At 34.3% G+C, this 6047-nt stretch overlaps 1 long non-coding RNA gene across 1 annotated transcript in view; it reads right to left on the reverse strand.

Moving 5' to 3' along the window:
- Positions 1-3127, reverse strand: part of LOC128199147 (uncharacterized) — a 101857-nt gene extending 98730 nt beyond the window's left edge. Inside the window, exon 1 of the long non-coding RNA XR_008251826.1 lies at positions 2929-3127. This is a non-coding gene — a long non-coding RNA (uncharacterized LOC128199147). The remainder of the gene's footprint in view (positions 1-2928) is intronic.
- Positions 3128-6047: the final 2920 nt, after the last annotated feature.

Raw genomic sequence — 6047 nt, forward strand, 5'->3', positions numbered from 1 at the left:
CCTAAATGTGCGATTGATTGTTTTCTCATTAATTTTAATATAAAACCAAGCATAACTTTTTATTGGGTGGTTCGATTTTGATTATTCTTTTTTTGATAGAAAGGGTATATTCCTAAAAGTCTCATAAAATGTTGGAAAACAATTTCAAACCTAATAGTAGGAAAATAGAAGATGATTAATTGTTTTCCCATTTATTGTAATGTAACTATGCGTAACTTTTTACTGAGTGGACCGATTTTGAAAATTCTTTACTTTTTGTAAAGGGTTTATTTCGAAGTAGGTCCCATATAAATTTCGGAAAACAATTCGAATCCTTAAGGTGGAAAAAAACGGTACGATTGATTGCCTACCCATTAATTGTACAATTGGCACCGGCTTCAGTAATCAGTAGATAGAAAATATTATAATGTTTTCTTCAGCTTATTAGTTTACTGCATAACTTTGTGTTTTTGAAGTCGGTAGTGTTTGTTTTTTTAATAATTTATTATATAAATAGCATAATGTATGACGATTTATACTATTGTTAAATAGTATAAATCGTTCCATCCTCACTCCAAAAGGTTTCTGATTTCAAATAATATGAAGAAACAAACTGAACAAAAAAAATCATCAAAATCAGAGCTGTTTCTGAGGAAGTAGAGGGTAAATGCTCTATTGATTCGCCTAAAAGTAATATTATGATTTTTTATCGCATTAGGTTGTAAAGTTCGGCTAGTGAAAGTAGAGACTGAAATTGCCCGCCAAATTTAAAAATCATATAAACAAAGTAAAAAAACATGCGTTTTCATAATTTACTTAAATTAGTTTTTATTTGTGAATACATTATTACCTATACTATAAGTGTTAAACTCAGTTATTCAAATATTTGCACTATAATTTTGAGAATTTACTCCGATTTTTTAAAATTTGGCGGGTGATTTCAGTTTCTACTTTCATTAGCCAAATTCTAATAATTTTATTGTTTATGAAATTTATACTAATTAGAAAGAGGAAGAGTTTGTTTGCATTGAATAGGCTCTGAAACTACTTTGCTGATTTAAAAAATTCTTACAGCATTATAATCATGGATTAGGCCATAATTGTTATCTCTGTATTCCCACGGGAACGAGAACTACGCTAGTGAAACTGCGTGACGTTTGCATAGTTTATCATATGTACAAATATCCCGACAATCTATATTTTTATGTATGAATTGGTTAAGTTATAATTGACTTGATTTTCCCAAATATATCAGTGAAGTCACCCAATTGATGCATAGATATATCTTTATTTTGGTTTTCATTTTACTTTAAAGATAAAATTTAGTTTTAGAAGCAAAATGAATATATTTAGATTACATTTTAGGTGCTGATGTTTACTTAGTTATTGTTTAAGTGCATAAGATTTTTTATTTGATAATAAAGACATTTCAACTTGAAACTGTTATTCTTTCTATTGTTTAATTTATTATATACAATTACTTGTTACTAAAATATTGTGCTATTATATTGTTTTTAATATTTTCACAGTTCAGCTTTTGGGGACGGAGTGGTTTTAAAATAAATATTTTTAAAAATCTGTTTAAATTAATTAATTAATCGACAGAGTTTATAAATATCTGTTTAAATTAATTAATTAATCGAAATGGTTTTTAAAAATATTTATTTTAAAGCTATTCCGTCTACAAAAGCTGAACAGTGAAAATTTAAAAACAATATATTAGCTTTGAATTTCCCGCGTTGGCAAATTGTTTCAATGGGGGCATTCCACAGATGGCGGTAATTTTAGTGCCACTTTTTTTGTATGAGGTTGGTATTCTTCTCCTGAGTAAATATGTTCCTTGGTCGCGACTGTCTTCACCCTACGATCACCCCATGTTCAAGGAGCGTAGGTATAGCTCGCGTTTCGACCTCTAGTATGAAGTCCAACTACTGGTTGTAATATCTTTTCTGTGGTATAAGGCTATCTAATTATATACTAGGTACTTAGTGTTGGTAACCCCACTGTAAGTAGCTAGGTACCTGTACTTACTAATATTAACATGTCTAAAATAAGATATGCTAATTGTATTGTCAATGTTAGAAATTTTTGTACTGTTGATCATTTGTATTAGTAGCGTTTGTGTCCATGTTATTTTTGAACATGTAGGTACTTACTTATTCCTAATAATAGAAACCTACATAGGTGAATGAACAACCTCGTAAAATCTACGTACCTACGTAGGTAAGTAGGTACCTATAACTACCTACTTGCGTATTATGAGGTCCAGGGTTCTAAGGGAGTCCTGAGTGGGGTCTTTATGGAGAGTATTGACTCTGTTTCGATCTATCTAGCACGCGGCCTATCTAAATAGTCTACAGAACGATTATGAACTATTTAAGACCATTTAAAAAAAGTGTCAACTAGCCTATTATGCTTAGTTTAGTTTACAAACACTTTTAAAACGTCAAGGCATGTCATGATTTAGTGGTGGTAAGTAAAGTCGAAAACTTAAAGTTACGAGGGTTCCAAAGCGCCTTAGTCCGAACAGAGCCCACAACAAACTCAGCCAAGGTTTAATCGAACCCAGGTCCTCTCTGGTGAGAACAGCGCTACCAACTGCACCAAAAAGTGAAATCTATACCACAGCCTTTCTTGGTGAGTACTGTTTACCAACAAAGAAATAAAAAATGAGGGCATAAATCACTATTCATTTCACACCTAATAATAATTGTAATTAATAAGTTCATAAATTAATGAAAATAAGTTTGTTTAATAAGCTTATAACAATTAGATATGATTAACATATTTTGTATAACATTTTATAAACAAACCATACATAATTTAAAATAAATAAGTTATGAAATTACATGCATTTTTTACCTTCATTACTAATTTCTTTGTTGGTAAACAGTACTCATCATGAAAGGCTGTAGTCAGTAGCTTTGATTTCACTTTCAAAATACTTACCTACTTAAGCAGAGATCGAAATATTCCTCCATCCGTTATCGTAAGGTCGTCACCAAGCTACGCTGCATCTTGTTTGCCATGGAATCTTCCCGCGCGATAACCCCTTATCAATAAAGCACGAGACGCGGCTATTTATATCCGAGATGACAGTTTACTTTATTATTGACACAGGCTATCTCGGGATGTCGGCACACGTGCGCTTTATCTGACGCGACTGGAATTCTCCATTCAAACCTTAATTGCCATCAATATTATCAATCTACCCGCTTATTTATTAGGTACTTAGTACATTGGTACAATCACGACCTCCAAAGCAGATTCATGCGCATGGGCTGCCCGTGGTTTGTACACAACAACAGCTTACAGAGATTTAGATTTTCCTACATTATCTCAAGACATCAAGTCTATTATCATTATAGAATTCTGTTGGCGACGCAAATATTATTCAAGAAAAATGACTACTTTGTAGGGGCCAGGGCTCAATAAAACACAGCTTTTCTAAAAAACGGCTTATTTCTTGGAGACGTGCGTGGTGACCGTTTCTCGGTTGGAGGAAGAGTCGGTTTCCAATTCAAAAAGGTTGTCAAAGTATGACGTAGGCTGTCACCATATACGCTCCGTTTTACCTCTTTATTATAAGGCACAGATTAACCAACAATAATGGCAATTGCGTCGCCAACAAATTCCATATCGGTAACCCATAATCCTAGGGTGGGCACGCTAAAACACCGTATGAGCAGCTCCCGAAAAACTATTTATAGAAACATACATCGCACCATAAGGTTAGGGTTAGGGTTTGTAATACCTTCCCAAGTCTGTGTTTCCTGAACCTTATAACTTGGGTATCTTCAAAACAAGTGAATATATCCTTCCTTCTAGGCAAGCATGTCCCATCTTAGACTGTATCTACATTTACCATCATGTTAGATCATGGTCAAACGTCAGCCTATTTGGAAAAAAAAGAGCCGCCACCTAACCTAAATAAATACCTAATAGTTGAGTCTTGCAACTATAACCCTGACTCCAACGCTGATTGTAGTAAAATACGGTCTAAAAATTTCCATTAAGATCGTGACGACAACATACGCTTCTTAGGTTCACAGGCGAAGACGAGCTCCCCGACTTACCTACGTCATCCGGGCGTGGGTTTTATCCATGCCAAAATCGACCGAACCGGCCAAACCGGAAATATAGAAAGAAAGAAAAGTTTATTCATAATACACATCACACAAAGGAAATTAAAATAGTTTACAACTAGCACGAAGTGCTCCCAAAAGAGTCGATATAAACTCCACACCGCAATATGCTGTTAGTTGCTGGAGTTTATATTGAGCTCTTTTCCTCACAACCCAATGAAAAAGAGAGCGATATCAGCGATATTTCTGGATCGGCGTTATTAGTCGATTTGTCTACACGAGATAATGTCGCAGGTGGCATGTCAGGCCTAAGTAATGCGTTAGGCTTTTAGGAGATCTTCACGAATAGCTGACTAACCTGACTAACCTGAGGTCCTAGTTTAACTGGAGATGCTTTAGATCGATTAGGTAGGTATAAATTTGAAAAATATATTAACGAGTTCAAATCATCTAACTATAATTTCCATAATTTATTAAATTACCACATAATACTTGTATCTTGATAAGCTGGTTGTTGTCTTTGTCGATCCTAGTGTCTGTTCTTCTTTGATGAGCCGCGTGATAACTTTAGCACCATGGGGGCACAGTACAGTAACTCCCTAGATATGAGTACCTATGGTCTAGCCCTCACCCCTCAGGATTGCTAGACGGCACGTAACCCTTACTGTGCGTACCGTGTGTGTTCGTATTACCCAGGTACACACTGACCAACCCTACAAGGTAAAAATACAATATAACGCATACCATCTGTATAATAATATGACAAAGGTAAAATAAAGTCTGAATTTATGTAATAGTAAGCGCAGTGTTGGTCGACCTTCCAACCAGGTGCAGGGATTCGCTGGATGCAGGCAGCTCAGGATCGTCATGGAAGTCCCTACAATATGTCCTGCAGCGGACGTCCATCGGCTAATAATGATGATGATGAGGTACTCGTATATCTATCTAATACCAAAACTGTTATTAAAAATAATTACCTGTCTTATTAATTATACCAATGCTTTCGTCTTCTGTTGTACAGCTCCAGACAGACATACACGACAACAGCAATACATACCACGTTGACTATTGACATTTTCTTTAATTGAGAAAAAGAGAGATCTAAAGAGTTATTTGAAAATAACTCTTGTGGCGTGACGAAAACAGGGGAGGTAGCAAGGACTTATGAGGATTTAGGAAACAGGTTGAAGTATCAAGTATATGTTAAATAAGGTTATAAGGTTGTTGTAATAATATGAAAATGCCATTAAATTTAGTCACAGTTCGTTTATACAAAATATTTATGTAAACTTAGAAAAGAAAATCATACAAGTTTTAAATTTTTCATCACACCAAAACTAATATGACACTTCAACTGCATTTTCAGACTGTACGGGACAGTAAATCCACAGGGATCATTTTTTAAAATTTCTACACTTTGACACCTATGTATCTAAGTTTCTACATAATAAGTTGAATTTAATAAATTTCTTAAAATTTTGTTTTGTATTACGCTAAGAATCAATCTTTAATTTACATACATCAAAATATGATGACTTTTGTCAGTATTTGGCAGGTGAGAAGTGCCATAGACAAGAAAGAAGAAGAAGGTGACAAAATATAGGATAGGTATTAGAGTATCAATTTATAATCAAACGTAACTTTATGGTAGATAAAAAGTTTTTTCTATATTATATCATGTTGCAATATTTTCTTTTTTCTCTCCGACCACCCTGGTACATCCATATTTCGTATTTCGTCCAACTACTTGATAAAGGGTTATTTGCGGCAAACTTCGTGTCCGGTCTAAACAGGAGGCATGGTTGCGCACGAGCTGAACGTAGAATCTCATCCTTTTTGAAAGTCGGTAAAAAAACATACTCTCATCGCATCGGGATTATACTACCTACGCATTCCAGTGGGTTGTTACTAACTAAAACTACTTAAAGTTTGACTTGTTATATATTTTTTGCTTTTGGATTATATTCATCTAAGTCCACAATA

Source organism: Bicyclus anynana, chromosome 19, assembly GCF_947172395.1.
Source record: "Bicyclus anynana chromosome 19, ilBicAnyn1.1, whole genome shotgun sequence".
NCBI classification, from domain to species: domain Eukaryota; kingdom Metazoa; phylum Arthropoda; class Insecta; order Lepidoptera; family Nymphalidae; genus Bicyclus; species Bicyclus anynana.